At 36.2% G+C, this 12743-nt stretch overlaps 1 long non-coding RNA gene across 3 annotated transcripts in view; it reads right to left on the reverse strand.

The window, feature by feature from the left end:
• LOC141506606 (uncharacterized) overlaps positions 1-12743 on the reverse strand; it is a 226245-nt gene that overhangs the window by 98928 nt on the left and 114574 nt on the right. The window lies entirely within an intron of this gene.

A 12743-nucleotide genomic window follows, 5' to 3' on the forward strand; every position in this document is an offset into this window, starting at 1 on the left:
TTAGAAAGAAAGTAGAAAGCTGGGAAACAATTTTTACAATTCCTCAATTGAGGAATAGTCAAAGGATATGAACAATCAGTTCATGCTATAAAACTGTGCATACCCTTTGATCCAGCAATACTACTATTATGTCTGTATCCCAAAGAGATCATAAAAAAGGGAAGAGCAGAGCTTTGTGTGGTGGCAAAGCATTGGAAATTGGGGGCATGCCTAGCAATTGAAAAATGGTTGAGCAATATATGAATATTTTTATTCTGTAGAATAAATAGTATTATTCTGTAAGAAATCATGAGCAGACAGATTTAAGAAAAACTGGAAAGACTTACATGAACTGATGCTGAATGAAATGAGCCAAACCAAGAGAAAATTGTCTACATTGTGTGATGATCAGCTATGATAGCTATAGTTCATCAGCAATTCAATGGAAAATGATGGAAAATGTACATTCAGAGAAAGAACTGTAGAGTATGAAATGAACCAAAGCATACTATTTTCAATTTTTTTAAAATATGAGGTTTTTATGTATTTTTCTTTCTAATGTATTTTTCTGATTCTTCTTTCATAACATGACTAATGTGAAAATATATTTAATGTGACTGTACATATATAAACTATGTCAAATAGCTTGCTGTTTGGGGGAGGAGGAAGGGAAGGGAAATAGAAAAATTTGGAACTCAAAATTTTCCAAAAATGAATGATGAAAACTATCTTTATATGTAATTGATTAGAAAAAACTCAAAATGCTCTAGAAATGTGAACTATAGATGGGTGCATTTATAAAATATTTTAGCTTGGGGGGAGAAGGGTGAAGGAATATGCATAGCACTTTTAAATTTAATTTGCATTACTAATATTTTCTTCATCTTTAGTTAAAGTCTAAACAATAAACAAAACAACAAATCACATCATTATTTGTATTATTTGCTTGTTTCCAAGGTGGCAGCACTGTGTAATGGGAAAAGCATTAAAATAGAGTAAAGACCTGAAATCAAGTGAACTATGGGAGTCATATCTTTGCTAAGAATAGGATCATGGAGAATTGACAATAGCCAATTTTAGAATGTAAACTCATGGCAAATAAGTTTTTTCATTCTTTAAACTTACATCCCACTACCTAGCAAGATTGCCTGTCACCTAATAGCTACTTAATCAATATTTTTAATTGAGTGATCAATTGTTATACCAGGTATTAGGTATACAAACATAATGAAGCAATTCCTACTGAAGGAAGCTTAAATTCTAATGGAGAAGATAACAAGCACATATATAAACATATATACAAGATAAAAATAAAGAGAATAAACATGCAATAATTCAATATAAAGTAATTTGGTAGGAGAGTTATAGGAATTGGGGATATCAAGAAAGGCATCCTGTAGAAGGCAATTCTTGAGTTGTGCCTTGAGGGGGAAGGAAAGGATTCTATGAAGCCCAGATAAGGAGGGAGCACTAAACCAGGGATGGGACCAGAGATGGTAAAGGGCAGGTCCTGGAAGAGGAACAGCAAGTAGAGTTCTCTGTATATTGCATGAAAATAAAGTGGGGGGGGGAGCAAGATGGAGTGTCATGCAAGAGACCTGTTTGTCTGGATCAAAGAGGGCAAAAGAGGGAACGATGACCAAATATAGACTATAAAATATCTGAAAAGATTAACATAGGAATCTATATTTTATCCTAGAGGCAATAGGGAGCCACTAACATTTACAGAGTAGAGGAGTGACTGGTCACTTTAGCAGTAGTATGTAGAGTGATCTGGAGTGGGGAGACTTAAGGTCAGGAAACCAATTAAGAGACAGTTGAAATAATCTAAATCAGAGATAAAGAGAATATAAACAAAGGTGGTAGCAAGACTAGAAAGAAGAAGTTGAAGGAAAGAGACATTATGGAGATAGAAACAGCAAAGATTTGACAACTAATTGTATATATGAGATGACAAAGAACGAGGAGTAGAGAATAATGCATAAGAAAAGTAAAGTTTAGAAGAGGATAGGGTTGGGGGGAGAGAAGGGAGAGAATGCACTCAGTTTTGGACATGTTGAGTCTGAGTTATTCCTGGGACATCCAGTTTGAAATGTCCACTATACACTTAGTGTGATAGGAAGAAAAACAAGTTGGACATAAAACTGTATATGAATCATTTCCAAAGGCATAATAGTTAAACTCATAGGAGCTTATGGGGTTGCCATACCTTTCTTCCCCTCCAGCTTTTTTCCATCTTCTTTCTGTCATGGAAACCCAGACCCCTCCATAATACCCAATGTCAACCTGTTTGGTACCCACTTTCCTTCACAGTCTTCTAAGATTGATATGTTGAATTCTTCACTGTGCTCTACAATTGAATCTCTTTTGAGATATACAAATTAGATATATTATGTTGTTGTTGAGTCATTTCTATCATATCTAGCTCTTTTTAATCCTGTTCTGGAGTTTTCTTGGCAAATACTGAAATGGTTTGCTCTTTCCTTTTCCAGCTCATTTTGCAGATGAGAAACTGAAGTAAAACAGTTTTAAGTGACTTGCGCAGAATCACAATGCTAGTATGTGTCTGAAGTCAAATTTGAATTCATGAAAATGAGTGTTCCTGGTTCCAAGCTCAGTACATTAACCACTGCATCACCAAGCTGCCCCATGTTATTTAATATTATATAAGTTTAATTATATTCATTAGAATATAATTAAATATTATTAATATACAAATATATTAATTATATAGAAATTATATCAGTAAGTTAATATATAATAGAATATTATTTTATAATATGTTATATTAATTATATGGTATCAATGCAATATTGTATTAATTATATTATGTTTTCTATATCTATAATTATAGTTTATCAGTTCCTTTCCTAGTTATGCCTTGCCAGTCCTGGGTTACTCCCATCCACTTGCTGCTAAACTTAGGCACTGGGAGAAGTCATGTAACTTTACCAATTAGATACACTATAAATTCCTAGAAAGACACTATCACTCACTCTGCTACTTAATCCAAACCTCCTCTTCTCTGCATCAACTCCCTACAGAGGATAATTCCCTGTCCATTCCTGAGGGAATAAAGGATATTCATCACAAGTTTTCTCTTCTTCCCCATTCAAAGTTTCAAAAGTCCTCTCCATTATCCCTTGTTGTCTTCTCTTTGTTTTTAGTCTCCAAGGAAGAAATGACCCTTCTTTCAAAGTTCAATCCTATTTAATGGTACTCTTAAAGCCATCTTTCCAGGAACTTGCCTTTTTATCAGTCCCCTTTTCCCATCATCTTTATTCTTTTGTTATCTACTGACCCCTTCCCAGCTGCCCCAAAACATACCCAGGTCTCCTCAACTTAAAAAAAATCTTCATATGATCTTATTTTTCCCTTATCATGTTTTATCTTTTTTCTCTTTCAATACTACACTTAATAAGAAAAAGTGTACATATATTTAATTCCTTATAACCACTTCCTCACTGACTCATCAATTCCTTACAACCACTTCCTTACTGACTCATCACTTTTCAACTCCTTGTGATATGAACCCTTATTCTATATTCTCTGCCACTGAAATGAAAAAGATTGCTAAATCTAATGGACTTTTCTTACTACTCAGTCTATTTGACTTCTCCATAGGTTTTGTTGCTGTTATCCACCACCTTTCTTCTATATTCTATTCTCCACTGAATTTTATGACACTTCTTTTTCCTGGTTTTCTCCTACTATTTGACCACTCCTTTTCAGTCTTTGCTGAATCATAATTCATATTCTGTCTCTTAAGAGTAAATGTTCCCCTGAGTCTCTGTTCTGGACTATCCTCCCTCTACACCTTTCTTGATGATCTTATCAGCTCCAAGATCAATTATCATCTCTATGTAAGTTCTTTCTATATTTCTGGATCTAGTTCTAATCTTTCACCTAAACTCCAATCTCATATTGATAACTTCCTGTTGGACATCTTCAATTGGTTTCAAACTAAGCAAAATATAATTCATTATTTCCCCCTAAACCCATTCCTCCTTGAAACTTCTGTGTTATTTTTGAAGGCACCATCATCCTCCCAGTCACCCAGATTTACAGGCTCTAGATCATCCTTAACTCTTTACTTTCTCTCACCTTTTTTCCAAAACCAATTAGGTTCCAGGTATTATCAACACAACTTCCAGAATGTATCTTAATCACCTGCTTCCAATCCACCCATTCTCCACATAGTTGCAGATCTGCCTATGGCATTCTCTTGCTCAGATATGTTCCTGGGCACTCTCTAATAAGGATTATGTGGAAATGCATTGTCCAAACACTTCAGAGGGAACCTCCTCACTTTGGACCCCAATGCCCTTCTGGCCTCATATCACATTCAATATTCCAACAAAATTATTAACTATTCCCCAAACTTATCTCTGTGCCAGTCCCATTTCCATGATCCCAAGCCTGGAATGCATTTGCTCATCTTCCTTCAAGTCACTTCCAGCACCACCTCTTACAGGAAAGGCCACACAATCTTTTCTGATTCCCTAATTATTAATGCTCCATCTGTCCTCAAAGGGCCCTGTATTTACTTATCAGAAATCCTCAAGGACAGGGCTCCTTCATTTTTGTGTTTTTATTTCGATCAATGAACACAGAACATAAATCACATTTACTCAATATTCATGAAATTTGAGTTGCATCCTTGTACTCAAGAGATCTCAAAGTAGTAGAAGAACTAAGAGGTACAGAATATGAAATTATAAGACATAGCACAAAGTTTGATGAAGTTTCAGAAAAAGAAAGAGGACTTATAGGTGATAGGAATAAAAAAGACTTCAGAGTGAAGGTGACATTTAAAAGAATTTTCATTAAACTCCTCTAGGGGAGAAAAATCATCGTGTTCACAATCAGGAGGATTTATTTTTCTACAATATAAAAATACACTATATAATTGTCACATTTAGTAACAGTAATTAGTAATTTAGAAATAACCATATTTAGTAATGGTTATTTCTATTATTTTATTTTTATTATGATCCACCCATAAATTAGGAGAGCTTAATCCTGGGCAGAATCACAAAGTTTAGTGAATTTAATGGAGGAGAAGCAGAGAAGTGGATAGAAATTATTGTTATTACATTCTCTCCCTTTACTCACTCACCAAAAATTTAATAAGTATATGCTACATGCCAGACTCTATGCTAAGCACTAGGAAAGAAAGGAAGAAAGGAAGAAAGAAAGAAAGAAAGAAAGAAAGAAAGAAAGAAAGAAAGAAAGAAAGAAAGAAAGAAAGAAAGAAAGAGGAAGGGAGAGAAAGAGAGAGAGAGAGGAGATGACGACGACAATGAAGAAGAAGAAGAAGAAGAAGAAGAAGAAGAAGAAGAAGAAGAAGAAGAAGAAGTAGTGAGGGAAGGAAGGAAGGAAGGAAGGAAGGAAGGAAGGAAGGAAGGAAGGAAGGAAGGAAGGAGGGAGGGAGGGAGGGAGGGAGGGAGGGAAGAAGGGAGGGAGGAAAGAAGGTAGGAGAGAAGAGAGGAAGGGAGAGAGGGTGAGAGAGGGAGGGTGGGAGAGAGGGAGGAAGAGTACATGCTTGAGAGGTATGAGGGACTGAGAGTATCAAGCATATATAAATTAGAGATTAAGGAAAATCTTTATGAAAAAGGTAGAACTTGAGCTATGTGTTAAAAGAAACATGGGATTCCAAGGCAGAGATGAGGAGGAACATTCCAGATTAGAGCTGGAAGAGACCTTAGAAGTCACATGGTCGAACCCTCTCCTTTTGCACCTGAAAGGAATAACATCAGGTGATGTGATTTGCTGAGATTTGAAACCAGGTAATCCAATGTCCAATCCAATATAATCATTCTATTGAAGCACAAGGGGCAGAGATTTGCTCAGAGCTGTATTTTAAATCTAATTTCTCTGACTCCAAATTCCCCACTCCTTTCTCCGTTACCACACTGTATATCTCTACCTAACTCCTAAAGCACACCACCACCACCACTCCCAACCCTGTAAACCCATCAGCCTTTCCTAAGCTTACCCAGAATTAAAAAGGCAGAGATTGAGAATTAAAGGAGACTTTAGATGACACTGAGTTCAGAGCTCTTATTTTACAGATGAGGAAACTAAGGCACTTTCCCAGGGTCACACAATCATTAAATATCTAAGTATCCTGAGCTTTAAACCCAGGCCCTTGACTCTCTTCACTATTTCCTTGCATTGACTTGCTCCAGTTTTTTTCTCCAATCATCATAGTCTATACCATACATTTTGACTTTTGATCCTACATTTTGTTAAACTCTCATTATTTGTTTTTGTATGTGAAGCTCCTCAGGTTGACCCATAATAGAACTGGCAAAATTCCATAAATATTTTTAACTGAATTCCATCTACAGTTCCCCCTACCATGCCATCTTCTCCACCTCAACTCTACTTTTTGAAACTTGCAAAAATTCAGATCTTTTCTATAAGTGAACTACAGTGCTGTAGTCTCCAAAACTCAATGAACTTGAACTCATCATATAAATAGCTAATACCAAACCTTCAAAACTAAACTTTCTCACAGGATAATCAGCTCTTCCATTTAAATGAAACAGCATTCTGCTAAACTCTCCCTTCATGATAGCACAGCAAAATATTTCCATTAATGTTAGTAATCTCTCTTGGCAAGGGAAAAACCTAGAACCCAATTCTTAGCATATGGCTACCCACTACAGCTTAACCCCACTAGGTATAGGAGTTCAGTGAAAGGATATTTGCTTCTATTTCCTCACCTACTGGAGTATTCAAAAATCACTGAAACTCAGATATTTTCATGAGTTTAACACTGGCCTAGGGAAATGACCTTTTCCTAAGGGAAATGATTCCTTACCTTGGAGGGAGAGAGTTGAAAATTTCAGGGCCTTCCCCTGGCTGAACCTAATGACTCCAACATTTGACATTTCTTATACAATTGCACAGTTTCACATTCTCCAAATTCCCATCCTCCCTCCCCTATTGCTTTTTTATTCTCTTCTATCCTTTAGGATTGATAATTACCCAAGTCTTTCTGGTGGAGTCCAGAGAGATGAGACTAAGAAGAGAACATCAAACCATGAGGGATTATCACTACTATCTCTTTCAGGAAATGGGGTCCCTGGGGTCTGTTCTTCCCTCAAATAGGCTAATGCCCTTTACCCCAAACACAGCTTTTCTTAGTTGTGTGAGAGGCCATTCCAGGACATCTAGGAATGCACGATGACCCCATCACATACTAAGTGCCAAAAGCCTCTCAGCTGAGGAGAAAGTTTATAATTCAGGGCTCCGGTGGCCATGGTAAAGTGACAACTACAGCTGTCCAGTTTCCCACTTGACATAGTTATATGAAATGTCAACAGTTTCAGTGAAATGTAAATTGTGGGTTTCAGTGTTAATGCCAAAAATCAGGTTGGCTGCCAGAACCTCCAAATGGAATTTAAAATCTGACACCCTTGTGTGCAAACCACCAAAATCACTCAATTACCCAGCAGGGCCACTCAGCCAACAGTACCCTCCACATCCTTGTAAGGATAGAGCAAATAAATACTGATGCTAATGAGGGAGAAGACCAAAACCACCCCATAATTCAAAAGCAAGATCCAAATCACAACACATACAAGGAAAAAGAAATAGATACAAATAGACCCAGAAATCCCCACTCAGACTCTTTCTATTGGCCCAGTCCAATCCAATTCAGCAAACCCTTATTAAGTACCTGCCACATGCAAAAAACTCAGATTTTTGGAAAATTACAATCCAATAAAGTGAATAGAATATTGGATTTGAAATCAGAAAATCTGGATTCTAATTCTAATTGTACCATTTATTACTGCAGGGTAGAAAGGTAAGGTCTAAGTTTCCTTCTTAGTCTACATCAATGATTCTATTTATACCATAACTGTGATGACAGGAAAATAAAAAGATTTCAAAAATTTAGTTCAACAAATATCTACTAACTATTCTCTGCAAAGGCCTACTAAGAAAGGATTTAATTTGAGGAGAGAGAGAGAGAGATCACTTTCAGCTCTAGGGAAAGATATCTTAGGTAAGGCTGCATAGAGGAGATGGCAGCTGATTTAAACCTTGAAGAAAGAGAGTGACAGAAAGCAATTAAAAAACAAAAAGGCATTTAAATTCTTCCTTTTTCCAGGCATTGTGCTAGGCAATAGGAATGTAAAGACAGAAATGAGTCTTTCCCTTCAAAGAGTTATATTCTATCAAGAGATGACAACAAGATATTAATATGTAAAATATATAAGTTGCAGGTGGAAAAAATATTAGTAAAGTGAATGAGGAAGATCAGGAAAAGCTTCATGTTAAAGAAGTTGAAATGGAAGTGGTTCCTTATAGGCATGACCAAAACCACAGAGATGAGAGACAATAGAATTAATACTTTCTGGTTCATCTCATGTTCTTGTTATCATCTAGATCAGCCAAGAGGGTTTTGTAATTTTGGCCACCCTCTCTAGCATATTGTGATATGCTAAGGCAAAAAGAGACTTGCTTCTCATGTCCATTTCCATAGTGACCCTTTGTTACTGTTAACCAAAAAAATCTTAGTTTTTCAGGTTCATTCTGATCACATTTTTCTATAGGATGGCTTAATGGTTCAATGAAAAGAGTGAAAAGACCCAGGGTCAAATCCTGACTCTACCACTTACTACCTGTGTGACCACAGGCAAGACACTTAATCTTGCTAGTTCTCAGTTTCTTCAACAGTAAAATAAGAGGATTAGACATCAAATGTCCCTTTCATCTTTAAATCTATGATCGTGCATAGATCCTCACCATAATCACCTACTCCAGGTCATTCCTTTCTCAAGGAATTCAGGACCTGAGACTCAGTCTCCTCACACTAATCCTTATAAAACAACCCCTCAATCATTTCCTCTCTTTCTCTCATGTCCAATTTCACCACTAAAAACATTATACTTAATTCAGCCATCCCTACAAACTACCTCTTTGCCCTTTCACAAATAAATTTCTAATAATGGTTGTCTAGGTTTATTTTCTTCATATCCCAATCTCTTTTCTTTTTATCTGGATCACTATCATTTGTCCAAAGTTACCAAAATTTTCTTGAATGCTAAATTCTTTCTCACTCTCCAGTCAAATTAAGCTTTGAAACGTTTGATACTGTTCATAATAACCTTCTAAATTCTATCTCCTCCTGGTCCACCCATTCTGGAAAATAATATGGAATTATACTCTAAAAGTTACTAAACTGTATATACCCTAGTTTTTAATTAGTGAATAAGTGTTGATCAGACAAATTGAGATCTGGGGAAAACTTTGGGCCAAGGTTTTCAACTGAATCTGGGGTCATAGTCAATCATCTTGACTTTTGCCTTGCCATTGGATTCTGATGATTGGAGAAGGTTGATGATTTAACAATGCTGCTTCATTTAAAATCAATTCACTTGTAAATGAAGATATCACTCTCTTCATGAAATTAGTCCTCTTTCAGAATGAAGGGTTAACAATAACATTATCATAGGTCTAATGCTCCAAAGAAATAAAAGGAAAAGGATCTAGATCTCTAAAAATATTCTTTTTCGTGGTATCAAAACATTGGAATATGAGGGTGTGGCCATCAACTGAGGAGTGACTGTACAATTTGTGACATACAAATGTGATGGAATATTACTATATTATAATAAATGATAAAGAGAATAGTTCAAAGATAGCTGGGATGATTGGTATGAACAAATGCAAAGAGAAATTAAAAGAATCAGGAGGATGATTTAAATGATAATAGCAAAATTGCAAAGACAATCAATTTTGAAAGTCTTATGAACTCTGATCAACATAATCACTAACCATGATTACAGAAAACTCATGAAAGAGGTTATCCACCTCCAACTAGAGAGATGATGGAGATGGAGTGCAAATTTTTTTAGTATGGTCAATGTATGGGATTTTTTTGTTGTTTGACTATACATGTGTATAACAGGGGATTTTATTTTTCCTCTTTTGTCACTGTACAGAGAGGGAAGGAGGTGGGAGGGAGAGAAGAAAGGTCTTCATTTTTAAAAAATAAAATTCACTTAGATGATTGGATAAATAATTTAGTAGAGAAAGGAAGGAAGGAAGGAGGGAAGAAGAAAGGAAGGAAGGAAGGAAGGAAGGAAGGAAGGAAGGAAGGAAGGAAGGAAGGAAGGAAGGAAGGAAGGAAGGAAGGAAGGAAGAAAGGAAGAAAGGGAAGGGAAGGAAAGGAAAGGAAAGGAAAGGAAAGGAAAGGAAAGGAAAGGAAAGGAAAGGAAAGGAAAGGAAAGGAAAGGAAAGGAAAGGAAAGGAAAGGAAAGGAAAGGAAAGGAAAGGAAAGGAAAGGAAAGGAAAGGAAAGGAAAGGAAAGGAAAGGAAAGGAAAGGAAACAGGAAGGGAGAGAGTTACTGTTTCTTCCCTTGCCTTCTGGTACACTATTCTTTCCTAGGTTTTTTGCCATCTGTCTGACCACTCAGTCTTCTTTAATGGATTATCGTCCTTTTCCATTCTCTAAGAGTGGGTAATCCTATTCCATGTCCCTCAACCCTTTTCTCTGTATATTCTTTCATGCAGAAATCTTATCATACACTATGGTAGAAAAGCATTTTCCTGATCCAACTTCTTTTCTTCCACCATATCATAGGAAAATTTTACTAAAAAGAAAACAATGCTGCTTTCAGAAGCTGATTGACCTAGACTTCCCTAACAAAGCTTCCTGGTCATCTAGAAGCATTAAAAAAATCCCAGTCATATGGTGTCTGTGCCTCTCAGACTTGGTGGATGTCTAATATCATAAAAGTAGCCATACCTTGATGACCTACCAATCAGATATGTTTCCAAATAGAGATGAGAGAAACTTTATCTGGTCACCAAATGGGACTAAGTGTCATTGATGAGATGATGTCACTAATGAGAGATTTTTATCACACTTTATCACACTTTTATCACACTTCAGCTAATTCAACCTTTTACCTGGAACCCCAAGGCAAATTTTTTAAAGTATTTTGTCTCATGTTTAGCTCTTCCCAAAAGTGGGGTGTAGAAAGGTAAGCAAATTTACAATATGAATCAGGTATGAGACAGGTATTTATTTCCTTTACCCAGAATGAATTCTTAAATACAAAAACCTCACAACTCACATTAGTAAAATAAATTAAAATTAGATTCAATGACAATTTAAAACTATTCTTATAATTTCTCCTGGGAGACCGAAAATTAAACTTCCTAAGAACATAATGCAGTTTATAGGACTGGCAAATTGTCAGGCCACATTTCATTTCATCTCTACAATGTCCAAACAATTCCAGATAATCCTTCTGCCATGGTGCATTTTTGATGAAGAAACTTCCCTTGCAAGTAGGCAGCTGGATTGGATAGACCTCCTCTGAAGCTCAAAAAGTTATCTCCAAGTCTGGAGAGCTCCATCTTGAGATTGGTTGCTATTTGGAAATAAAACAAAGTGGGAAAGGCAAGCACAAGCTCTCCTAGTGGCATTCCACTATCTAATGATAGTCTTCACAATGTCAAGGTGAGAAAAAGACAATCTATTCCCTAACCTTCATTGTAGTCATGGACTCAAATTCTCAATGACCCTTGACATATCATAGTTAGAGAATTAATCAGAAGTTACTTTCTTTTTAACTGACCAGAACCTTGCACCCTCTGCTGGTCACCAGGAGCCTTTGAGAGGACCCTCAGAGTTTTCTTCATCATGTCAAAGTAACAAGTCCTTTCAGAACTAAGTCACCCCATAGGCAGAAACAATCAGGATTATGCTGATCCGCATTTATTGTGACAGTGTGTTCCTTAAAGATACCTTTTCTATAATTCCTGGTAGTAATGACTTGATCCCAAAGTCCTATCATAAGCATCTCCATTTCTGTTTGAGGCAGCAAAGTATAGTGGATAAGATATTGGACTTAGAATCAGGAAGACTGATTCAAATCCTTTTTCATAAACTATATGCTATGTGCATCTCAACAAGTCAATTAATCTCTTTATGCCTCAGTTTCCTCATATGCACAACAAAAGGGTTGAATTCAGAGACATCTAAGAACCCTTCCAAATCTAAAAAGGGATCTATAAATAAATCTACATTACTAAACATTTGTTGAATGATTTTACTTGACATTTGTTGGTTGAGTTCATATGGATGTCATACACAGACATCTTTTGATTGCACTTATTATTATTCTTATGTAAGATATCTATTGTTTGTGTATGTTATGTGTTTCCACAGGGCTCTGTCTAAATTTGGTTCACAGGGAGGAATGAATAGATATCTCTAAAGTCTCCTCTATTCACCTATCTCTAAAGGAAAACTTGGGTTTTTACCACTATAGGAAGCAGGAGATTGGAGCCAAAATGCTATTCACTCTTCTCTCCTTAGAGAGGGAGCACCAGGCTAGAATTATATCTTTCTGCCTATCTAAATATTATTAGTCTAAGGGAAATAATTTTCAAGTTCAAACTGAACTCATGAAAAAGGAATGTCCCAAGCTGTATATCCAAGTCTTGACTCTCTTTTCACAAAATTCCAGTTACACAAAGATAATATATAGTGAATAACAAATAAACCCAGTTATCCAAACTGATAGCAAACAGAAATCAGAAGACTTATACAAATGAGACTATACCAGACAATGTATAGAATGAATGAGTTATCCTACTGGGAACAAGATGAGAGAGAGAGAAAGGGAGAAGAGCCAGAGAGACACAAACTGAGACAGAGACAGAGAAAAAGAAAAAGGGGGAGGGGGAGAGAGTCTGAGATATCACCCAAAAGCAAGTTACCCAAATTATCT

This window comes from Macrotis lagotis, chromosome 1, assembly GCF_037893015.1.
Source record: "Macrotis lagotis isolate mMagLag1 chromosome 1, bilby.v1.9.chrom.fasta, whole genome shotgun sequence".
Classification (NCBI taxonomy): Eukaryota; Metazoa; Chordata; class Mammalia; order Peramelemorphia; family Peramelidae; genus Macrotis; species Macrotis lagotis.